This window comes from Asterias rubens, chromosome 2, assembly GCF_902459465.1.
Source record: "Asterias rubens chromosome 2, eAstRub1.3, whole genome shotgun sequence".
NCBI classification, from domain to species: Eukaryota; Metazoa; Echinodermata; class Asteroidea; order Forcipulatida; family Asteriidae; genus Asterias; species Asterias rubens.
Genome location: NC_047063.1, coordinates 2,970,684 through 2,997,226, shown reverse-complemented (window position 1 = coordinate 2,997,226; position 26,543 = coordinate 2,970,684). Strand labels below are relative to the sequence as shown.

Genomic DNA, 26,543 nt, shown 5'->3' with positions numbered 1-26,543 from the left:
CCCATTGTTTCCTAAAATAATGAGACAGATCAACAAACACTCGCGTAAACCACCCGTGTTTTCGTACCACAAAACAACGGTAATTAAAAAGGGTCTGCTCCAACTTTTGGTAATGACTCTAAATATTATTGCAAAATTTATTAACAAATTACAAAAGCTATGGATAGTATATTGCATTTTGAGAAATATTTCACTTCGAAGTAATGTGGTTTTACAAAAATCTGTATTTTTATCCCCCAAATATTGAATAATAGCGTAACGCTTCTCAGATTGTGTCAGTCATAATTATAGATTATATACTACGCCACACTGTGGCTTCTCCTCAACTTTTAGAACACAATTTTTAATCTCTTTCTTTAGGGCTATTGTAACACATTTTGCACCCTCACATCAGTACATCCGGAATACAAATTCTCAATGAGTAAGCTGAAATAAAAATGGTAAGAATCTGTACATACCTATGGGGTTATCGTTGCAAACAATACAGGAAAAACGAAGAAAAACGTTCCAGAGTCCAGGTTTATTTTTCACAAACTAACTTCCTTATGTGATGAAAGTAAAAGTAAACGAACTTTTGTGTTCCAATTCTAAGGAGCACCATAGATGCCATGAGAAAAATTGCTTTCCTGCTCGGCTTCTCGTAACCTTCGAGATCAAATAAGATATATCTTATGTTATAGACGTTCCGTTGTTCGCAGTCACGTGTTGGGATTTATTTATGAATAATGGATAACAACGAATTGAATTGCACATCCCTGTGGACATTTCCCCCAACTTATCCATCATTGATAATGTAGCATTTCGTGTCCACCATACTTTTTGCCCCACCTTATTTCCAGGGGCTTCCCCTTTATGTCATTACAGCATACTTGGTGCTTTGATATTCAAATATTTTGCACATCATCTCCGTTTATGGTAGAATAACTCGACTGAAAGGTGAGTCAACATCAATATCATCATTTGAATATGAATGTGGTGAATTTCAACAGCTAAGTGCAGCAAGGGTACAATGACGCACAGTGTTTATCATTAATACTGTTTTGTGTTCAAATAAAGCTTGCGATATAGAAAAAGGACTGCCGTGTCATTGGTATCAGTTTTGATCCTCCCATTCTACCTCCATCCTTCCAATGAAACTTGAATTTACGGTCTCTAGTGTAGAATGTATCAAAGAGTCACGATGTTTAAGAACTAAGAACTCGAAAATTATCTAAGTCTCAGTGTTTTCAGTGGTGTAAACCAATTTGTGTGTGTGGTGTGGGGGGGGGGGGGGGGTAGAGGTGAAATCGACAGCGGGTTGTGGTGACGCAGTCGTTGAACCAGATATGCAGATTGTGCTTTTGGGGACAAAAAAGTGAGAAGACTGGTCTTTGACAATTACCAAGTTTGTCCAGTGCCTTTAAATAGTCACTGAGAACTTTAAGGGCAGCCATCTTGTATTATTGCCTGTCAGCCATCTTGTATTGTTACTATTCAACCCAATGATATTCAAGTTGAGGCTGAGAGGACAATATAGTATAATGCATTATTTAGTGTTCAAAGGGAAATTATAATAAAAATTGCCATATTTTCATATCTTTTATTTGGGTGCGGGGGGGGGAAATATATATTAACAAAAAACTAAATACAAAATATTTGACACACAAGTTGCACAATTCAGCATTTATTAGTTGCTTAAACATAAACATTTGATCAAGGTGTATAAACATCGTACCATAGTTCATTTGGGCCTTGGGCATTTCTGAAACCATTTTAACTCTTTCCAAGTATATTGGAGCACCAAATGGGTGCATTGCTGCCTCTTAGCAGTACCATAGGCCTATTTACTCCTGGGTGTGAAAAGAAGTTGGCCTATAAAAAGTAAATTGTCTCGCCAGTGCAAGAACACTTTAACTGTTGCAACAGAAAATAGAAAAAACACAAAACTTAGCTAGCACCACCAACATATTGTTTATCATGTCTCATGCATCATTGACTGGCCAGTATACTACTTAGTTTTGCTAAGTACAGTTTTACTGCTAAGCAACATTTTCTGGTCAAGTAGCACCATGCTATCAGGTCTTGAATTACAAGCCACACACATACATCAGAGAACTCAAATTTTATTTATAATTAGACCACTTGGCCAAACTTTGTTATGTGTACACTGCACAGCAAACATTTCCCCATCTAATGCCACACAAAGACCAGTTGCGACTCAAATAATATAACCATTCTGTTAACTTTGTTTTTGTAAAGTTCAGAAGTGTGCACAATTAATGTTTAAAAAATGAATACAACTACTTACGCAAGTTTAACCAGAGTTGCATTCTACAAGTTTAAAGAAGTTAAAAATGTATACAGTGTAAGTTTTATTGTTATCATCAATCTAAAGCTGGAAATCAAAATCCTAATGGAACGACCATCAACCATTTATAGGCAATAATCACCTTCTTACCAAACTGAGACTAGGGCCCAATTGCATCAAGCTGCTTAAAGGCACACAAACTAGCTAAGCACAACATAGCTGTGCTTGCTAGAAAACAAGGTACCATCTAAAATACCATTTCACGTTTAGCATCTATGGTCAATATCCTGCTTTTGTAATTGTTTGCTTAGCATAAATTTTATAGGTAGTATTTTCTACCTGAGCGGCTCTTTGAAATAGGACCCCCCCCCCCAAAAAAAAAAAAGTCTGGTACTTTTTCATATAATGAGAAAAACAACATCAGCACATGTGCACATGAGGCGCATGACCACACTATGCTAACATGTACATGTGTAGCCATCGGTGGTGTATTAAAAAACCCTCCCATTCATCAGAATACTTGCCCACCCCGACATAACGATATAATGATTCACATAAAATCCACTAAAATTTTGTGTTTTTGTGTGTGTATTTTCATTACTGAAAACGTCCACTATTCTAGATTCAACCCTTTCCTCAAAAATGGCGGACCATGTTCTGGTGGGTCAGATTTATGCCGTTCAACCATTATACAACGAAGTGTAGGTTAGCTTATCTGAGAAGCATTCGGAATATCAAAACAAAAAATTGAGACTTGGAAGCAATCTGCTCCTAAGCACGGAAAACTTGGTCATATAACACCAACTCCATTATACAATTAGAACCATAAACAATCGATGTGTTACAAAATAAGTCCGAATTGGCGACTGAGGCCTGTTGATCAACAACGTTGTCACAATTTTAGGCACCCACAGTAGCACCCATAGTCACTTTGCTGCCAATGTGGACTCACTATGAAACACTATAAAAACTTCCTAGTCAGAATTGACCCGGATTCTAGCCCCGTTTGGCCTGACCCATTTTTGGGTCAATATGACCCGGAACGTTAGCAAAGTAACACAGAAATAGGTCAAACTGACGCAGAATCCAACCCAGAAAGTGGTCAAACTGATGCAGAATCCATGTTAGAATTCCATGTTAACCACTTACAGGGTCAGTCTGACCCGGTACGTGTCAACCTGATCCGGAAATGTGTCAGGCCTCGGGAATCGAATCCAGGTCACTTCTGATCTGGTAGGTAACTTCTGACCAGGTTGTTGTACCAATCAGCACCAAATAATATACATGTTACAGCTTCTAAAAAATACGTGCTAGGCTGATAATATTTCCGGGTAAGAAAATACAAAGATAGGCCTAACTCTTGAACAAAAATTACAAACTAAATTTATTAAGCTTACTTTTTATAGACTTGATTATAAGATTTAACAGCAGTTACATTCCTCTCTGATGTAGATATATAGTAGCTGAAAAGAATTTATATCAAAAAATGACGTCATTCGATCTTTTACTCGAAACTTAACCATGTAACTACGTAGCCTATAAAATTTACATTCGAGAATTTACTATTGAATTACGAGCAAATATTTACTATAACAAGGCGAGTTGCCCACCATCTTTATAATTCAAGACTGCGAACCTTTATATTTTCAATTTTACCAATAATGTTGTGCACAATCTTTTAAGACATGCAGCGTTTTTGTCTTTTGTGTACAAAGCCAGCGCCGTTTTCCAAACTAGACATACACACTTCCATAATATACTTCTTCATCTCCTTTGTTCTCTCCGTTGCCTCCACTAGGACCCTTATAGGTCTGAGCGTAGGTCTGAGATGGTTGGCGACGCCCTGTTGCAGGACTGTTCATATACCTACCGGTCTGATGTTCACTTGGAATCTCATAGAAATTCGTCCGGGCCTTGTTCACAACACCTCCCTCCGAGTCAGTTGTGTCACTTTTACAGAAGACAACTTGGTCGGAGGTTTTAGTTATAGGTTTGTAGTTGCCTGCTTTTCGGCTATGTTGTTTCTTGCGATACCGACGGAGAATTACAGCAACCGTTATTATAACGGTGCCAAACATTGTGGGGAGAACGGAAGAAGCCATTGAGTGTGGCTGTGGTGATGGGGCGTCAGATTTAGTGGTAGTCATTGCATGGGGTTCCATGGTTACGAATCCTACCTCCACGGTCACTATGGTCACTTTAAGGTTTACCACAGCTCTCCCTTCACCCAAAATATTTTGAGCAAGACATGTGTACATCCCTTGGTCACGTTTCTCCACTGGTGTGATATACAGAATTTGTCCTTGCAGAATGGCGAATCTTCCTTGCCAGTCATGAGTTATCTCTGTGTCGTTTGGTGAGAGCCATTTTAAGGTTGGAGCAGGGATGCCAGTAGCTGTACATTTAAGAGTCACAGATTGTCCATCCAGGGCTTTCAGCTGCTTGTTGTCCACCATCGCCCTTGGTGGTTGACATGAGAGAGCATGAATCACCAAGTCTGAAATCACCGACTCATAGTGATGTGTTGGTCCTTCACATCGAGGCTCAACGTATGGTGGATTGTTACGCAGCCAGTCTCGTAGACCTGTGAGCCTATACAGTCACACTGCAGTGGGTTGCCTTCTAGCTCGAGTTGGGACAATGCTCTATTCCTCCCAGATAGCGAATCACCGGGCACGACTTGGATCAAGTTATAACTCAGATCCAGTACTTGCAAGTTATCACAGAAGCCTAAGATAGTTTCTGCATCATGAATCAGATTGTGGGCCAGTGAGAGATTTTGTAGGCTTGTAAGATGAAAGGCACAGTCCTGCAAGTCGACGAGCTGAAGCCCATTTCGAGATAAGTCCAAGGTAAGAATGTCAGGCACCAGTTGAAACATATTTGAGTTAACACTAGTGAGTTGATTCCCTGCGAGGTACAGACCCTTCAACGACACCAGGCCAATGAAGTAATCAGAATGTAACGTGGTGAGTCGGTTGTTGGTGATGGACAGCTCAAATAAGTTAGACTGGTTAAAAAATACTCCTCCAAACAAAGACGTCAGGGCATTGTCGTCGAGATACAGTGACCTTAGCATGGTGAGTTGACTCAGTGCAGTGGATGAGATGAACAAGAGACGATTATTTGCTACATGCAGTTCAGTCAGATCGACAAATCCTGACAGGGTTGTCGAGGACAGGTTTGCCAGCAGGTTGGTATCGGCGTTTAAGAACTCCAGCCCTTCGGCCCAAGGTGGTTGAATCAAGGAATCGCATGAGTTGTTGCTTATGTCCAGTCTCTTTACCTTGTCTCTGTGACGACGAATTATAGAAAACCCACCCAAATGTTGTAATCTATTGCTACCTATGTCAAGTTGTCTTGGGCAGAAATGAAAGTGTACCCTCTGTAGTCGGTTGTCGTTCAGTGAAATTGTATTAAATGTAACGGCTTCTAAACTGTGCCAGTAATGTAAATGAATACGTGAAATTTTATTGTGATCCAAAAATAAGCTAACGTTCCCGTTACCATAATCTAAATCACTATTAATGGTTTTCAGTTGGTTGAACTGGATACTTACAATAATATTTGACAGATAGTTAAAATGTAAATAACTTATTAAGTTAAAATCAGCAGAGAAACGCTCCAACTCTCCACATCGTGGAATTCCTGATAGACTTGTAATTGAATTATGGTCTACTGAGAGTTCTTTGAGAGAGCTCAGCTGACAAGTTGTAGGCAAATAATAAATGACATTGTGCTTCACAGACAGCTTCCGTAGTCTTCCCATCTCATTGGATCCCAGCAGTGACGTCACATCAGATATGTCATTGTAGTCAAGGTACAATTCAGCCAGCCTGGAGAAAGTGCCAATGAAATCGTCTGGCGACAGCTCTGATATGATGTTGTGCCGTAGATCCATACTGAGGGCGTGTGGGTAGTTGACGGGGATGCAGTCAAGATTGAGTGAGGAGCAGTCAGCCTTTGCAGTGACGTGGTCGTAAACACACTGCGCATGACTGCAGGTTGACGACTGAGAGATGACGATACAGACACCAAGACAACAAAGAAACAGTGTCCATTCAGGGGATCCCATTGTTTCCTAAAATAATGAGACAGAGCAACAAACCCGTCAACCAGTGCACTGGGTTCTTTTACACGCGTTACACAAAACGTGGGACCAACGGCTTTACGTCCCATCCGAAGGACAAAGCAATGGTTAAGTGTCTTGCTTTTAAAGGACACAAGTGTCACGGCTGGGATTCGAACCCACACTCTTTGCTTATCAGAAACACCCGAGTTTGAATTCGGTGCTCTTAACCGCTCGGCTACGACACTTCCCTCCCACACCCAGAATAAACATTGGGGAAATGCTTGTTTTCTTGGTGTGTGGTATTTCTACTTTTTTAGTTTGCATATTATGTGACATTCAGTCTATCAACTTTCTAAGATCTCTGCTGAATTGTATTGGGATGGACACTCATACACATACCATTATTGCAGAATTTTCTTTGCAACAAGTCCGCTTTGGCCCCCCCCCCCCCCTCCCCGTGGTCGTTAGGCAAAATTAGTCATACACCATTTTGTTCAAAACAAAACTCAAGCCCACGCCAACACGCTACAACATGGTGGATAATGTGGATAATTTACTTTAGATGACCATTATACTTGGATCTGAAGATGCATGCAGCAAAATAACTTAAAGTTATGGCTTATCAGCCCATAAGCCCCCGCCCCCCCCCCCCACACCTAGAACCCTTATCCCCGCTGTCTTATGGGATTCCCCCTCCCCTCCCCCTTATCCCCACTGTCTTATGGGATGCCCCCCTCCCCCACACCCCCCCCCCACACCCCCCCCCTCTCCGCACACCCCCCCCCCACACCCCCCACCACCAATCGAGTTAAAAATTTCGCCAAACTGTCCTTTCCCTCAGTTTCCAGAGCAATTAATCTCTTGCTTTGTCGTAGCACATTTTTCACCCCCACATCGGTACAACTATTCTATCCAGATCCATTCTTAATGAGTAACATACAAATCGTACATACCTAATGGAGTTATCGTTGCCAACAAGATGAATATAACGGAGAAAATGGTCCAGAGTTCAGGTTATTTTGTTACCAACTAACTTCCTTATGTGTGGTCAATGTATCACACAGTATAAGAAATGTGCTGTGTCAATGTACGGGGCACCGTAAAATGCAATGGGAAAGACTGCTTTACCGATAGGCTTCCCGCAACATTCGAGATCTAAGATATTTCTAAGGTTAGACACTCTAATGTTCACAGTCACGTGTTATGAGACATACAAAAATGAGTCATGTCCCACGGACCCGGGAGGTTTTGATTAAAGTTGTTACAGTTTGTTTATGATTTTCTAGCAAACCAAACTCAGTTACATGTATTTTAATGCCACACCTTCTCTCCTGCATAACATGTACTGTATCAGATTGTTTAGTTTACAGCACAGTATTGATAAATATAAAACTGGGAAAATAAATTTCAACAAATAGTTTCCCGGGGTGTGTTCAAACGTGTGTCAGTTGCAACTGGCGAGGAAGTGTCAAGTTAAAAACATATCGACCAAAACAGTCCTTGAACTTTCAACTTCCCCCGAGTGTCGTCACAGGGAATCTTTTGTTATGAGTGTAGGAGTTGTAATTATTTTGTACGATTTCAACCTTTAGCGTTTACTGCTGGTTGGTCTCTTGTTCTCGCATTTTATGTGCGAAAGGTTACGGGTTGAAATCCCGGACCAGTCCTTATACAGTTTTAAGGATTTTTACTGATCAACAACTTTCACATGCTTTGATGTATATTTAGCCCACCGTAACCCCACAATCACCTAGCCGCTACCCGGACTCATAAGAACACTCTACAAACTTCCGTGTCAGATGACCCGGATTCTAGCCCCTTGTGGCCTGACCCATTTCTGGGTCCCATTTCTGGGTCAATATGACCCGGAACGTGTGTCAAAATAACATAGAAAGTGGTCAAATTGACGCAGAATCCTTGTTAAAATCCCATGTTAACCACTTACCGTGTCAGCCTGACCCAGTAATATGTCAGCCTGACCCGGAATGTGTCAGGCCTACTGAGACCCGAAAACGATTCCAGGTCACTTCTGACCCGGAAGTGTTTAGAGTGTAGCAATCATCACCAATATATGCCTACATGTTATAGTTTCTAAAAAAATCTTGCATAGGCTAATAATATGTTTCCGGATACAAGGCCTAATGTAAACATGAAAGTACTTACAAATGTAATTCTTGAAAAAATAATAATAAACTTCTAATAATAACTTCTAAATCTTACTTTTTTTCCAAATTGATTATTAGCAATTATATTTCCTCATACTATGCCTCAAAAAGTCTATCAATACAAAACGTCAGACGATTTTCACATGTGACTATATATACAAAGCATAAAACAGATTTAGGCTTTTTGTACATTCATTAATTTACTCTTCTAGAACCATGTGCAGTGAATGTATGACTATTTATGCTGCTTTGGGGTTAGGAACAAACCCCGCGATGGAAACACATTACAATACAAACATCAGTATTTCATTTTCAATTCTCATTTTCTTCCATTCTGTGTATATTCTACAATGTGGTGTAATCTATTTATATAAATGGCGCATTATACATTTGAATTATCACAAATTATATAATAATATATTAAACATTTTAAGGGCAGCCACCACCTTTAGAAATAAAAACTCAAAACCAAATGCCCAATGCATTATGTAGGAGGATGCTTTACGAGTATTTTGATATTCATTAAAAATCAGAATACTCTCCAATAACTCCCGGATTAAAAAGTGACCAGGGTGCCTATATACATGGCATTATAAATATATATAAAATATATATTTTTAACATCAAGTTTTGAACCAGTGAGATCAACACGTTTGACTTATTATTCAAATGCTGTTGAATTTCACGCAGAAATGTTTGAAGGGATGTTGTCTTCTATTAAGGGATTGTGTCTACCATTCAAGGGATGTTGTCTACCATTTTTATGTTCAAGACTGTGAACCTTTATATTTTCAATTTTACTACTAAAGGCAGTGGACACTATTGGTAAATATTACATTACTTGGTGACGAGTAATGGGGAGAGGTTGACGGTAAAAAAAAACGTTGTAAGAAACGGCTCCCTCCGAAGTAACATAGTTTTCGAGAAAGAAGTAATTTTTTACGATTTTGATTTCGAGACCTCAGATTTAGAATTTGAGGTCTCGTAATCAACCATCTACAAGCACACAACTATTAAGTGTGACACAAGGGTGTTTTTTTCTTTCATTATTATCTTGCAACTTCGACGACCAACTGAGCTCAAATTTTCACAGGTTTGTTATTTCATGCATATGTTGAGATACACCAAGTGAGAAGACTGGTCTTTGACAATATTACCAACGGTTGTCCACATCCTTAATTTTGTTTAGCGTTTATGTATTTGTGTGTAAAAAGCCATCGCCGTTTTCCAAACTATGGGCCAGACACACTTTCATACACTTCTTCATCTCCTTTGTTCTCTCCGTAGCCTCCACTAGGATCCTCATAGGTCTGAGCGTAGGTCTGAAATGGTTGGAGACGCCCTGTAGCAGAACTGTTCGCATATCTACTTGTGGTCTTCTGTCCACTTGGAACCTCATAGCCTTCGTCAAGGGCTTTGTTCACACAATCTCCCTCCGAGTCATCGTTGTCACCTTTACGGAAGCCAACTTTCAGATTGGAGGTTTTAGCTGCAGATGTGGAGTTGGCTTCTTGCTGTTTCTTGCGATACCGACGGAGGAATATGATACCAGCAAATACAGCAACCGTTATTGTAATGGTGATAAACATTGTGGGGAGAACGGAAGAAGCCAGTGAGTGCGGCTGTGGGGCGTCTGATTTAGAGGTAGTCACTGTAAGGTTGACCTCGGCTCTCCCTTCACCCAAGATGTTTTGAGCAAGACATGTGTACCTCCCTTCGTCATGTTTCTCCACTGGTGTGATATGCAGAATTTGTCCTCGCAGAATGGCGAATCTTCCTTGCCAGTCATGAGTTATCTCTGTGTCGTTTGGTGAGAGCCAAGTTACGGTCGGAGCAGGAATGCCAGTAGCTGTACATGTAAGAGTCACAGATTTTCCAGTCAGGGCTGTTAGCTGCTTGTCCACCATCGCCATCGGTGCTTGACATAAGAAGTCATGACTGTCCAAGTCTGTTATCACTGACCCATAGTAATGATTCGGTCCTTCACATCGAGGCTCAACGTATGGTGGATTGTTACGCAGCCAGTCTCGTAGACCTGTGAGCCTACAGTCACACTGCAGTGGGTTACCTTCTAGCTCGAGTTTGGACAAAGCTCTATTTCTCCCAGATAGCGAATCACCAGACACGTCTTGGATCAAGTTATAACTCATATCCAGTACTTGCAAGTAATCACAGAAACCCAAGATAGTTGCTGCATCATGAATCAGATTGTGAGCCAGTGAGAGATCCTGTAGGTTTGTAAGATTAATAAGAGCACAGTCCTGCAGGTCGACCAGCTGAAGCTCATTTTGGGATAAGTCCAAGTTTATAATTTCAGGCACCAGTTGAAACATCAGCATGTTAACGCTAGTGAGTTGATTCCCTGCGAGGTACAGACGCTTCAACGACACCAGACCCATGAAGTAATCAGAATTTAACGTGGTGAGTCGGTTGTTGGTGATGGACAGCTCAAACAAGATAGACTGGTTGAAAAATACCCCAAACAAAGACGTCAGGGCATTGTCGTCGAGATACAGTGACCTTAGCATGGTGAGTTGACTAAGTGCAGTGGATGAGATGAACAAGAGACGATTATTGGCTACATGCAGTTCAGTCAGATCGACAAATCCTGACAGGGTTGTCGAGGACAGGTTTGCTAGCAGGTTGGTATCGGCGTTTAAGAACTCCAGCCCTTCGGCCCAGTTTGGTTGAATCAAGGAGTCGAATGAGTTATTGCTCATGTCCATTCTCTTCATCGTGTTTTTGTACTGTCTGATGTTGAATCTATTCCAGTTTGACAGTCCGTTACTGCCTACGTTTAATGTATCTGGAGTTGCGTCCCGGAGCCTTACCGACCGTAGTTGGTTGTGATTAAGTGAACATATATCGATGTTGAGGTCTAGTCCGTGGATATGCAGAGTTCGTATTTCATTGTAATCTAAACGAAAAGAAATGTCTTCGGAACGATGATGGAACAAAAAAACACGCACACGAGTCAGTCGGTTGAACTGCAGGCTGATATCAATATTTAACAGATCATCAAAGTCTACATCATCGATTAAATTAAAGTCGGCCGAGAACCGCTGTAGGGTGCCGCAGCGTGGAATATAAGATAAATATGTAATGGAGTTATAGTCTACTGAGAGCTCAGTGAGAGAGCTCAGCTGACAAGGATTATAATTCCAGTAAGAAATTACATTGTGCTTAACAGACAATATCTGCAGGCTGTCTAGCTCACTGGATCCCAGCAGTGACGTCACATCAGATATGTTATTGTAGTCAAGGTACAGTTCAGTCAGCCTGGAGAAGGTGCCATTGAAATCGTCTGGTGACAGCTCTGATATGTTGTTGTGACTTAGATCCATGATAATGGCGTTTGGGTAGTTGACGGGGATGCAGTCAAGATTGAGTGAGGAGCAGTCAGCCTCCGCAGTGACGTAGTCGTAAACACACTGCGCATGACTGCAGGTTGATGACTGAGAGATGCCGATACAAATACCAAGACAACAAAGAAACAGTGTCCATTCAGTGGATCCCATTGTTTCCTAAAATAATGAGACAGATCAACAAACACTCGCGTAAACCACCCGTGTTTTCGTACCACAAAACAACGGTAATTAAAAAGGGTCTGCTCCAACTTTTGGTAATGACTCTAAATATTATTGCAAAATTAACAAATTACAAAAGCTTTGGATAGTATATTGCATTTTGAGAAATATTTCACTTCGAAGTAATGTGGTTTTACAAAAATCTGTATTTGTATCCCCAAATATTGAATAATAGCGTAACGCTTCTCAGATTGTGTAAGTCATAATTATGAATTATATACTACGCCACACTGTGGCTTCTCCTCAACTTTTAGAACGCAATTTTTAATATCTTTCATTAGGGTTATTGTAACACATTTTGCACCCTCACATCAGTACATCCGGAACACAAATTCTCAATGAGTAAGCTGAAATAAAAATGGTAAGAATCTGTACATACCTATGGGGTTATCGTTGCAAACAAGACAGGAAAAACGAAGAAAAACGTTCCAGAGTCCAGGTTTATTTTTCACAAACTAACTTCCTTATGTGATTAAAAGAACTTTTGTGTTCCAATTCTAAGGAGCACCATAGATGCCATGAGAAAAATTGCTTTCCCGATCGGATTCTCGTAACCATCGAGGTCAAATAAGATATATCTGATGTTATAGACGTTCTGTTGTTCGCAGTCACGTGTTGGGATTTATTTATGAATAATGGATAACAACGAATTAAATTGCACATCCCTGTGGACCTTTCCCCCAACTTATCCATTTAGAATTTATCATTTTTAGGCCCCCATACTTTCTGCCCCACCTCCCTGGGCTTTACTTTCGTGTAATAACAGCTCTCCGTTTATGGTAGAATAACTCGACTAATGGCGAGTCAACGTCAATATCAATATCATCATTTGAATATGCATGTGGTGAATTTCAACAGCCAACAGCAGCGAGGGTACAATGACGCACAGTGTTTATAATTAATACTGTTTTGTGTTCAAATAAAGCTCGCGATATAGAAATAGGACTACAGTGACATTGGTATCAGTTTTGATCCTCCCATTCTACCTCCATCCTTCCAATGAAACTTGAGTTTACGGTCTCTACTGTAGAATGTATCAAGAGTCACGATATTTAAGAACTTAGAACTCGAAAATTATCTAAAAGCTCAGTGTTTTCAGTGGCGTAAACCAATTTGTGTGTGTGGTGGTGGTGGTGGTGTGAGGGGGGGGGTAGAGGAGGTGAAATCGACAGCGGGTTGTGGTGACGCAGTCGTTGAAACAGAGATGCAGATTGTGCTTCTGGGGACAAAACAAGTGAGAAGACTGGTCTTTGACAATTACCAAGGTTGTCCAGTGCCTTTAAATAGTCACTAAGAACTTTAAGGGCAGCCATCTTGTATTATTGCCTGTCAGCCATCTTGTATTTTTACTATTCAGCCCAGTGATATTCAAATTGAGGCTGAGAGGACAATTAATGGTATAATTTCAAAGGGAAATTATAATAAAAATTGCCATATTTTCATATATTTTATTTGGGTGCGGGGGGGGTAATTATATGTAAACATATGACAAATATTTGACACGCAAGTGGTACAATTCAGCATTTATTAATTGCTTAAACATAAACATTTGATCAAGGTGTATACACATTGTACCATAGTTCATTTGGGCCTTGGGCATTTCTGACACCATTTCAAATCTGTCCAAGTATATGGAGCACCAAATGGGTGCATTGCTGCCTCTTAGCAGTACCTAGGCCTATTTACTCCTGGGTGTGGACAAGAAATTGGCCTATAAAAAGTATATTGTCTTGCCAGTGCAAGAACACTTTAAATGTTGTAACAGAAAATAGAAAAAACACAAAACTTAGCTAGCACCACCAACATATTGTTTATCATGTCTCATGCATCATTGACTGGCCAGTATACTACTTAGTTTTGCCAAGTACAGTTTTACTGTTAAGCAACATTTTCTGGTAAAGTAGCACCATGCTATCAGGTCTTGAATTACAAGCCACACGCATACATCAGAGAACACAAGTTTTATTTATAATTAGACCACTTGGCCAAACTTAGTTATGTATACACTTCACAGCAAACAATTTCCCATCTAATGCCACACAGAGACCAGTTGCGACTCAAACAATATAACCATTCTGTTGACTTTGTTTTTGTATAGGTTCAGAAGTGTGCACAATTAATGTTTAAAAAATGAATACAATTACTATAGCAAGTTTAACCAGAGTTGCATTCTACAAGTTTAAAGAAGTTAAAAATGTATACAGTATAAGTTTTATTGTTATCATCAATCTAAAGCTGGAAATCAAAGTCCTAATGGAGCGGCCATCAACCATTTATAGGCAATAATCACCTTCTTACCAAACTGAGACAAGGGCCCAATTGCATCAAGAGCTGCTTAAAGGCACACAAACTAGCTAAGCACAACATAGCTGTGCTTGCTAGAAAAAAGGTACCATCTAAAATACCATTTCACGTTTAGCATCTATGGTCAATATCCTGCTTTTGTAATTGTTTGCTTAGCATAAATTTTATAGGTAGTATTTTCTACCTGAGCGGCTCTTAGAGAAAAAATAAGTCTGGTGCTTTTTCATATAATGAGAAACAACATCAGCAATTGCACATGTGCACATGAGGCACATGACCACACTATGCTTAACTGGTCTCGCAAAGACAAAATTTGACTACAATTTAAAATTAGGTTTGTTTGTTTGATCTGCTCGTGCCTAACATGTACATCTGTAGCCATCAGTGGTGTATTAAACAGACAGGTGGGAAGGTTAGGGGCGGGGCTTTGACATCCCTCCCATTCGTCAGAACATTTGCCCACCCCCACCCCCACACATGCCAGCCACAATGATATTGACAGACAAATGCATAAAATGTATGTTTTGATACATCAAACAGACTGTAAATTTTGTCTTTTATCCTGGTAGTCCCCCCCCCCCATCGTCCAGCTTGTTTCAATTCAGATCCGACTTGACTTTGCAGTTATTTACAGTTACAAATGTAATATTGGCATCACTACTTGTACAGTTGAACTTGTAGGGGGAAGACAATAGACATCTACCTAGACTTGGTGTACTTCAGAGTCAAAAAAGCGTTCCCCGGCATCCAAATGTCACTTGAACCTTAAGGTAATGGAGTTATCTGGCTAGATATATTGACATGATCATTGAGTTGGTGGCACACAGTCCTAAAAGTAGTGGTTGCCTCAAAATCTTGACTGGTTACTTTGTAGCAGAGCAATCTGGCTAGATAATTGACAAAGTCCTTGGTGGCACAGTCCAAAAGGTGTTGGTTGCCTCAACATCTTGACTAGTAGCAGAGTCATCTGGCTAGGCTTGACAATCTTTCTTAAAGGTGGTGCGCAGTCAAAGAATCGTTGATTGGGCTCAAGATTGGATGTGTTATCAAGGTCATCATCTGTCTTCCTGCGATAGAAAATAAACAATTTGCGAAGATTATTTTTTGATAAACTATGTCAATACTTGTATCAGTCTAGTTGTTCTGAGAAATAGCCACATCTGGATGATATTATGAGCAAGAAAATTCTCCTCGATCTCCTGTCAGTTCTTTAACGCATTGGCAACATCGACCCATTCCAGGTTTTTGTGGGGGTTTATTTCAGTCTTTTTTCGGCAAACTTGACCTACTTTAACTTTAAGTTGAGATAAAAATTGTTATTGCTGTCCCATCCAATGATGCGGTTGACTTGAGAAATGTATTGCATTTTGAGAAATGTATTGCATTAATATGACTCCAAATATGGTAACTATTGTGCTATTTCCACTGTTGTTATTAGCTTCTCTCCACCCAGGGGTAAAATTAGGGCAGAGATGGTTTATTTGAATGATTAGCTTGGAGCGTGGTAACTCACAGCACCGGCTGTATACTCCCCTGGGAGCTGAGATGGTTTAAGGAATGACATTATGGCATGGGGTAATAATATCAGAAGCGCTTTGAAATGCCCTTCGGACTGTGATAAAACGCTATATAAAAATCTATTATTAAATATTCTTTCAAACCAATGACTTGAAGGCTTCACTGGTGTAAGTTCAGAAAAGTGTTCTCCTTTGCCATTTTTGATGGATAAACTCTACTTGTAGACTTACCCATAGCCCCAGCAGCAAGTTTGGACCAGAAATAACTCCCAGGCCTAGAGTAAGGGGCATCCTTCTTCAGCTGGTGGCTAGACTCAGTCCAAGAGCATTACCAGCAGTTAGTCACAGCATCCTTATCACTTGAACTTGTAGAGTTTTCTGGCTTGAATTGACACATCTCTTTTTCAGTTGGTGGCACACAGTCCAAAAAGCATCGGTTAGCCTCAAGACTGTACGTATGACATCTCCCAAGGTCATCGTCTCAATCTGTGAATGAAAGTAAAAAAGAATCAAGTTATTTTTGTATGCAACTCTTTTGATGCCAGTTTCAGTTGTTCTAAGAAAAAGCCAAGTCTGGTTGCCATCATGGGCGAGAAAACTCTCCTCCAGCTTCAGCGAGTTCTTCAACTCATTGACCATGCTGACTGATAAACACAAAGTTCAAGGTTTTGTTTTTCTTTGCTAGATTTAACAAATCTTTTTCTGAAAATATTCACCATTATTTTAATGAGTATTTTCACAGACTGGTTGTATGGAGTTCATTGCAAACCAGAGGATGAAAATAGTGTATTATTTCAAATTAACAAATTGAAACCATCACAGGTGCTAATTTATCATTATCTCCTTTGCCAAATGTAGCGGGGTGAACCTTCATTTGTTCAAACTTACCAAAATCTGCAGCCTAATATTTGAACATGGCCTCTGAGATGGTCCTCTCACAAGATTTCTTCATAGGCCTACAGAAGGTGTAAGGGTGGATGGTTTGTTGAACATCTGATGAATCACAGTGGCACACAGTCCAATCTTCACCTCAAGATTGGATGTAAATCATCTCCAAGGTCATCGTCTTAATCTGCGTTGGGAAAGAAGCAACAATTATTTTCCGATACTATTTTTAGACAAATTCCTTTAACACCAGTAAGAGGGGGGGGTCAATAGTCCTGATGAGTAGTCAAGTCTTGTTGCTGTTGTGCAAGCAAGTTCTCCTCCAGCTTCATCAGTTCTTCAACTCATTGAACATGCACAAACAGTTTAAAGCTTTGTTTTTTAAGGTTTTTTTTTACTTTTACAATCTTTTTTAAACAAACCTGACCTTATTAATAATGAATTTTTCAACAGTTGTTTGTGTGGTATGTTTATTGCAAACTTAAGAATGGGAATGAATTTATTTAGATGAAAATTTCCTCCAGGATAAAGAATATTAACTTAACTGTGAGCACTGTATACTCAGTGCTTTGCGAGCTGTGTGAACAATATCCACAGGCATAATACGACTCGGATGGAATTCCATGACCTTTGCAATTCTAGAGCAGTGTCTTACCAACTTACCACCCCTATACACCACATACGTGTGTTAGCATAGCACTGTATACTCTATACTTTCTAAAGCTCTGTGAACAAAGTCAAAGGCATATTACTCGGGTGGGATTTGAACCCATGACCTTTGCAATTCTAGAGCAGTGTCTCACCAACTAGACCACCAAGATAGTCTGTAGCTACAATCCCGGCCAAAATGCTTGGGCCACCCTTTCCTGAAACGACAATTCCCTGTGCACTTCCCATTCACATTCACATTAAAGACATTTGCCCGCCCCCACCCCTCCCCGCAAAAAAACAAAACACCACTACCCCCATAAAATAATCACTGTTAAAATTAGAAATTCACTTTGTTTGGACATTCATTATCTTTCCAAAGCGTTCTTTGCATGTAAAAAAATTTCAAAAAATCACTCAGACAATCCCGGCCAAAATGCTTGGGCCACCCTTTCCTGAAATAACAGTTCCCTGTGCACTTCCCATTCACATTCACATTAAAAACATTTGCCCGCCCCCGCCCCCCGCTCAATGTTGCCTGAATTCGGAAGACAGTCGGCAAATGGAACCAACATTGAAAGGGGGCAGGGGGGCCCAACGAGATTTGGCCGGGATTGTAGCTAGAGGTAGTTTGAATCCTATAATAGCAGTGGGTACCGCAATGAACAACCAACAACTTTAAACCTTCACAGGTGCTTATTGTCATTTTCTCCCTTGGCAAATTTCGTCAGATGAACCTTCTCTTTAAAGGAACATTACAGAATTGGTAAGAAACAAAAAATGCTAGCAACTGTTTTTTATTAGCTAAAACCAGCTCTGTAATATTCCTTAAAAGAAAAGTTTTGTGTTTAAACTTACCTGGCAGACTGTTTCTACTTCTTTGCACTTGGTTTCTCCAATGATGCTCATCCAAACAGATTCAGTTGTAGTCATCACTCCACAAGAAACTGCTGAACTGAGGGACAATTAAGCAGGCACAGAAAAATTTGATCTCTCATTAACATATCTTTGTTATGAATTGCAAGAATAGCCGACTTCTATTGTATCAGAAAGGATTTCAATTTGTTCAAGCAAGTCATAACTACTTCTTAAGTTAATCTTGGTGATAGACTGGTCAATCATGCTTGAGCTGTTGCAGAATTGCAAATGATTAGACTGCTGGTTAGAACTATCTTTACTATTCAAGATTGATTTGAGATATTCATGAATGTTTTGTTCTTCCTTCCAAAGTTATCAACTTTTATTATGAATTAATAACTTCTATCTTCATGCAGGCTTGAATATTTGATTCTGATTGGTCAATCCATAGCAACAAGGAGTGTGACATCCGTGTTGGCACGGCCCTTATTATCACATCCTGCTTCTTGTATATTCTCTCCGTGTATTGAGCTTTATAAGCTAAACGCAAAAGTAGAAGTTGAGAATGATTATTTTTTTTATTTAAAAAATAATAATTCAATCCTTTGTGTCCTGCCGTGTTCATAAAATACAGGAAAATATAACGCAATTGCATCCCATACCCAACTCAGCCTTCAGCCTGGTTGGATATGGAACGCAGAAGCGCTACGTTTTACTCGTATTCCACTTGCGCTTGTGTGATCTTATAACCGATACATTACCAAACCTTGTGCATGACCCCAGTCCCTGCTTGTATAGTCATCTCCTCAGCGAATAGAAAAGAAGATTTCACCACACATGATCAGCTTTCTGGAAGAAAATGTTTCTATAAAGGTTAGCATTTTGGCGTACCTCTTCAAGTTCACTTGATATGACCCCTATACTTTACCAAAGCAAAGTCAGCCACAGTGTCCCATACCTGCCAACTGTGAACAAAAAGCATGCCACAACATTAACCTTAGCAATATTGGCAGCATGTTATTTAACATGCTACCAAGTAAAAGTTGGACATGATTTAAAATGTGCTTTTTAATAAACTTTCCAAGTAGTCTGTTTTTGACTTTTTGCAAACTCCATTTACAGGGGGAAAATTCCCTAATTTATATATCTTGAGAATAATTTGCGAGCAGAGCCCTCCTCAATTATTTTAGTAAGGATTCCAAATTCATAAAAAAGTTGGACATGATTTAAAATGTGTTTTTTAATAAACTTTCCAAGTAGTCTGTTTTTGACTTTTTGCAAACTCCATTTACAGGGGGAAAATTCCCTAATTTATATATCTTGAGAATAATTTGCGAGCAGAGCCCTCCTCAACTATTTTAGTAAGGATTCCAAATTCATAAAAAAGTTATGCTTAGATTTGTATACAATCCTTAGATTTTCTGGTTTGAGTTATTGTCTCATTATGTTGGTAGTTTCGGCGTCAGTAACTTGTTATTTAAATACCTCAATACATTACCAAATTCTTTGCATGTCCCAAGTTCCAGCTGGTCACCTCAGCAAGTAGAAAAGAAGATTTCAGCACACCAATCACTTCATAACAAGATCTGGAGAGAAAACAATTCTATAAAAGTTAGCATTTTGGGGTACCTCATCATTAAGCCAAGGTCAGGTTCACTATTACCCGATACTTTACCTGATACACTAATACTTTACCAAACAGCTGTCATCTGTGCACAATTAGCTAGCCACAGCATCCACTTTAGCAAGAACTGGTTACAGACTGGAAAACAAAACAAAAAGAGTGTAGCCTGAGAAGGCCAGTTAGGCTGCGGAAAAAAAGTGTTAAACGCTGTGAAGAGAAAAGTTAGTCGCTGTTGAGAAAAGAGGTTAATGTTCTTTCATACTCACCCAGACACTCCTACTTTATACTTGACCTGTTATACTTGACCTTTGCTGCAAAAAGCTGACTAGACTTGCTTCCAGTCACTCATCAGGGACATCAAAAGGGAGAGTCTTCATCATCTACTTCAGCTCGGGGTTTACTGGTGATGACGGCGTAGTTCTTAGTTTTGGTTCAAGACATCTTAAGCTCTTTTAAGGACTTGTTTTTTTCTGTCCTTAGCATCTTTGAAACAAGACTAAGTACTACACCAGTCACACCTTATACTTAACCTGTTGCCATTAAACCTGTTGATAAATAGATAGTTAGTCTTATTTCTAGGCCAACACTAATAATACTCTAGGCCTTTACTATCTCACCATTCATACAAACCTTTATGTACTTCTGGCATCTCTTCCCCATAGATGATCTGCTCTATTTCAACTCCTTTTCTTCTCTCCCATATTCTTCAGCTTCTCTTTTTTTTTCCTCTTCTTTTCGCAGCGCTCACGAATAATTTGCGTAAGTATTTATGTAAGCTTTTGTATGAACGATTTTCAGTTTGGGAGCACTAAAAGTCAAGTGTTTTCTAAAAGGTTTACCTCTATTCTTTTACAAGAAACAATATCTAAAATAAGCAAGGGTTTCAGCTTTTTTTTTTGTTGCTTTATTTAATCTTTCAATGTTATTTATATCCAGTTGGAAATGTGTTCATTTAAAATCGATGTAATGCTGATATAAGGAATATGTAAATATCAATTTAGCTTAATATCTAAATAATATATTTAAAATATTCCAAAATCAAACATAAGTCATCAATTGAATGGTGATTGGACTGTAATGCACTCATGGTAGCTGGTTTTGTGCTACATCGTTTTTTTTTTTTTAAATTAATGAAAATTATTCTGAATGTTTTAAAGAAGAATTTTGTTCTATTGATCCTTTATAAACAATTATGCTATTTAAAATATTAAATCATGACAATTATTCATTAACATGACAACTGACGACTTGAAGTATCATCTCCAACAGAAATTTCCAGTAAGACTAGTCACCTAATTAAAAAGCATCATTGGCTTCGACCAATATGCACATCAAGAAATGCTGAGAAATTCTGCAGTCGCCTCAAAAGCAGCACAAGCAAGGACAACATCAACAAGGTCGTCGAATGTCATGAGGGGAGGGGTGGTACGAGGGGTGGGACTCTGCAAGAGAACGGGTTAGATCTTCTCTTACTCTTTGCAGTCTTCATCTTGTCTTGATCTTGATCTTGATTTATGTCAACTAGCATTATCCGACCTCCACTATTGTGTTCTATCACTATAATGATTTTTATATTTTTTTTAGGAAAGGTCACTAACTTACTTTAACATCCTTTCTTCTTAGAAATAATCACAGCTCAAAAGAGAAAAGTTTATAAGTTCATTCAGTTCAAATGATCTAATCATCTTGTGAAATTCCATTGTATGTTTTTCATTGTACAGCAGTAAAATGTACATCAATGTCTCAGGAAACCTTACTAGATTTTTGTTTTTTTCTTCAGTTGCACAAGAGATTTTATAAAAATAAAATAAATAACAAAAAATTGCACTAAGTCCAAGCAAAGAGGTGAAGTGTACTAAAAAGTGGAGGTCGGATGTGGCCAAGTTGTTTTTACCTTGGTCCTTTGGCGAACTCCAATGTACGTCCACATACCACACATATCCATAGATAACAGGCCCATCATAGCTCTTGAAGCTTCATTGGACTGGAGCTCACCTCACTGCTGGGCTCCCTCAAAATGTTCACCATTTTGGCCCACCGTCAACAGATGCCTCAGTTGTTCACTGTCTCTGACTGGAGAAAACAATAAATAAACCAAATAAATAGGTTCAAGTGACAAAATAATTGTCATAAAAATAAAAAAGTAAAAAGAAAATCCCAACCACTGGACCATGGAAGATTTCAAGTAATATTTTTATTTCTCTAATTCTCTTGTGTTTTTGTATTGAGCAATTTACATGGGAGCCTTATAATTTCTAGAAGTAGGTCCAGTGTTTCTTTATGAATTGTAAAAAATCTAAATAAATACTAGATTTAGGATATTTAACTTAGCTTTGCTCCATTAACAAGGTCTACCCCGACAGCCAGCCTGCTGTAGCGGTTATATAGGACGGCATGGTTGCAGTGCCCCTTTGCGACGGATGGGTCCACCCCAGGTTTAGGGCATGAAAAGCACAACGAGAACTAAACACCACAAGGTTGGCCTTACATATCTCTACAAAAGTTCTCCAAACTATGCTTAATGACATAATTTACAAGATGAATGAAAATGAATTTGAATGAAAATGTATGAGAATGGCTATCCCTTACCTTTTGTCGGCTGAATGAAACAGTGCCTTCGGCTTTCGTTGAATGACCACGGTCCGTCTTCGGCTTTGGCCGTGAAGTTTTACCCTGCAGTCTCCGCGGCGATTCACCGGAGTTATCCCCAGCCACCTCGCAGCTCAACACCGAAGTTAACATTTAGCTTTTAAAGTCTGTAGTCGGAATTAACTTCGTGGAACACACGAGATGTACTGAAGCACTCAACAGTGAATTTAATCTGAACTGCAGCCTGATATAAAAACTTCTGTCGCCATTGTCTGTCGTTGACAAAAATGCAAGGAGGTTCACATGTTTTCTCCTTGCCGTGTACTTGACCAAATCTTCAATAGAGACTGTCAGAATTAGTTCTAAAAGTGCACAATTATTGCCAAAATGTTTCTGAATACACATGACAGGCCATGGTGAGAATTTCGTTAAATTTACAGGTAAAGTTCATCAGAAAACGCGACGTCCAAGTTCCACGAAGAGCAGAGATACAGCATGCAGTCCTCCAGTCGTCCGCTACACGAGTTAAATGCCGAGCAGACGATATTTTGCCAAGAAAAAAAAAGCGCAAACCTCCTAATTTGCATAATAAAGACTGACCTCGATGAGGTGACATTCCACAGCGACCACTGACCAATCACTGGACTTTATTGGTAAAAACAAGACTCCAGGTGGCCTAATTATTCATAAATCGGCTATGGGAGAACAAAACAGTGGAAAGTAATGGGCTTTAATGGAGGACTCTACAAAACTAATGCTTTTCTGTGGGCATGTTTTTGCTGTTGACGGGGTTTAATACGCGACCGATAGAATTTAATGAATGATGGAGACCTACTTGCTGTAGTCGAAACTTGGTTTCGAGGTATGGTCGTCACCATACTATAAACACTATTGAGTTGGGGTTAAATTTGTCTGTTTTACACCCAAACCAACAATGCAATTCGAGTAATATTGTTTTAATACTCAAATTAGGACCCCTTTAAACTAGCAAACTAACAAAGGAGAGCTTTTGATATAAAACATTGTGAGAAACGCCTCCCTCTGGAGTAACGTTGTTTTTATTTATTTTATAAAAAGTCATTATTTTCGAAAAAGACTTTTGGCCTGAGGCCTTCGTCAGGAATCTGAAAACACACTTGTGCAACAAGGGTGTTCTTTAATTATTTTCTTGCAACTTCGATAGTCCACCTCAATAACCCAATTTTTTTTCACAAATTCGTTTTTTTTTGCATGTGTGTGTTGAGAATTCTGGTCACCACATGCACATCCATTGCCTTTAATACCCAGGCAGTCATGGGCCCAACCGCCCTCTCTGTCCCGCATTCAGGGACCGCGTCGGCCGTGCACGCTTGTGGGGGGCAGAGCTGCTCCGCTTGCCCCCACGAGCCCTTCCCTCCGAACGCCACGGCCCGGCATTGCTGCCCAGCCAAGTCCAGTGGTTCACGGGCATACAGACACAAGCCGGCCAATGAGCGCAATGTATGCAAATCTTACCCTTTATTGCACTAGGGAAAAAATACTGCGTCTTGGCAATACATAGATAGGCTCCGTTCAACGTTTTATGTATAAATGGCATTGAATGCAAAATGGGAACCAGACTTTGTCAATTTCAACCACAAGAGGGCGCTAGACCGTTCTAACGGTGCTTCAAAACTGATGTACCAGAATTGTTGTGCCGATTTTCTGAAAGTATGATAGTTCGATAACCACTTCACAATGATGCATAAGCCTGCCTATGATAGTATTCGCTCATCAGTATTACGTAGTTGTGTTTCTGATCACAGCAGAGGTTGGGTTGGGGGGGGGGGGGGGTGGGGGGTGGGGGTAGGGGTGGGGGTAGGGGGTGGGGGTGTGGGGGATTGGGGGGGTCTAAACCCCCGCCCTCCCGTTACGCTGCTGAGTGAACACATACTCTGACTTTTGCACACACACAAAAAAACGGTGAAACCCTAAATTCAACTCAAATGCGTACGTGCCTATTCTCTCTGTTTTCAATCCATGGGGGTACAATTCTCTATTACTGGTCTTGCGACCTTTGCAGTGAAAGTTTACAATGAATTATTATTTATTATTATTATTATTATTTATTATAAATTAAGCGTAAAAGCATACAGTCTGCGCACTGACTGGCCCCAGCCAATGATAGAAGTGTATGTAAATCTTGCCGTAAATGCGCTGGGGAAAAACGTCCGCCATGCCATTACATAGTTAGGTTATCTTCAATGCATTTTGTATAATATGGCATTGCGTTGATAATGGGAACCAGTAAAATAGTCCATTTCTGTCAAAAGAGGGCGCTAGATAGTTCTAACGGTGCTTCAAAATCTGATGGTGACACGATCATGTACCGTTTTTATTTTTCACAAATTGTCTGATATTGCGATTATCATTTCACAAAATGCATGTCAGTTGCATCACATGTTGTTAAATGTATTTTTTCTGATCACAGCAAAGTTGGGAGCGCGGAGGGGGGGGGTAGCCAATCTTATGTTCTCGAGCAAGATATTTCATGAGTTTTTTGTCCTTCGGATGTGATGCCGTTGGTTTAAAACCATTGCTTGATAAACAGTCATATCCCTTATTCTCTCTCTATTATATTTTGTGTTTTATTATAGCCATTATTTTTTATAACATAATTAATGTTTATGAATAACAATTATTCATATTATACAACAAATATTTATACATACTTTTTAAATAACAATTATTTATATTGGTCATTTCATTATGTACCAAGATCAATTACTTGCAAATAAACATTATAAATAACCATTATTTATATCTAAATATAACCAATTGGTCGCGCCTATTTATAAATAATGGTTTTATACCAACGGCATACTACCGTTGTTCCCATCCGCCGAAGGACAAAAGCACTCATGAAGTATTTTGCTCAAGAACATAAGACCGGCGAAATCCCCCCCCCCCCCCGCCCCACGCCACCCCAACTCTGCTGTGACCAGAAACACAACATTTCAACACAGGTAAAGACCATCTAAGGTAGGTTTTATGCAACTTATGCAGTGGTAATTTCTGTTTCAGACTTTGAGAAAAACCGGGACAATCCCGATACCATCAGATTTTGAGGACCGTTAGACCTGTATAGCGCCCCCTTGTGGTTGAAACTGACTAAGTCTGGTTCCCATTATGCATGCAATGCCACTAAACGAAACCATTGAAAAGAGCCTATCTATATAATGGCAAGACGCTTTAATTTTTCCCCTAGTGCGATAAAGGCCAAGATTTACATACCTGCTCTCATTGGCTGGTGTCTGTATGCCTATAAGCTTCATTACAAACTTTTAGTTGCACAGTTAGAGCATCGTTCATCATGACTTGTAGGCCTACATCAATTTTCGCCAAGACCAGTTAGAGAATTCTACTTCCTTCCATGGTTGCTTTACGTGTTTGAGTTGAGTCCATGATGTCATCGTGTTTTTTTCAACGGTCGGATAGTTTAAATGGCTACTGCTAAAATCTTGCATACGTGTGCACCACCAGTGGCATGAAAGAGCCTGTGGGGATTTGTTGTTAGTTCCCCGGTGCTTTATTTATATGCAGTCATTAGTTATAAATAACCAAATATTACAACCAATATTTACATGTTTGTAAAACAGATCCGGAGATTTTTAAAAATTTTGACCCCAAAAAAACGTTTTGATGGGAAAAAACCCACATGTGCATCATATGAATGCTTTTAGTGGACAAGCACAAAAAATAGTAAAACCGGGACGCACTCAACACGTTCAAAAAAAGCTAAAGGTTAAGTAGAATACAAGTTTTCCCTTGTACATGGAGAGACATTGGAGGCTTCAAAACCGCATAAGGCGTCAATAATTATGTATAAAGTTCTTAATTAAGGGGGGGGGGGGTGCAAGGCGGTACAGGTGTTGGTAGGGGGTGGGGTTTGGAACTGAGGGAAGGTGCGAGGAAGAGGGAGACGCATACTGCCCAGAAAGTACTAAAGGGGGGGGGGGGGGGGTTGGAGGGGTTTGAAAAAGGAAAAC

The 26,543-nt window shown here is 39.7% G+C and overlaps 1 long non-coding RNA gene and 1 pseudogene across 1 annotated transcript; both read right to left on the bottom strand.

Moving 5' to 3' along the window:
- Positions 1-3,639: 3,639 nt before the first annotated feature.
- LOC117307378 lies at positions 3,640-11,259 on the bottom strand (annotated as a pseudogene).
- A 3,887-nt stretch (positions 11,260-15,146) lies between these two features.
- LOC117306876 lies at positions 15,147-19,527 on the bottom strand. Its single transcript, XR_004520995.1, has 4 exons — positions 18,324-19,527; positions 16,821-17,004; positions 16,164-16,418; positions 15,147-15,482 (listed from the first exon to the last, which is right to left on the bottom strand). It is a non-coding gene; the product is annotated as an uncharacterized LOC117306876 (long non-coding RNA).
- Between the last annotated feature and the right edge of the window lie 7,016 nt (positions 19,528-26,543).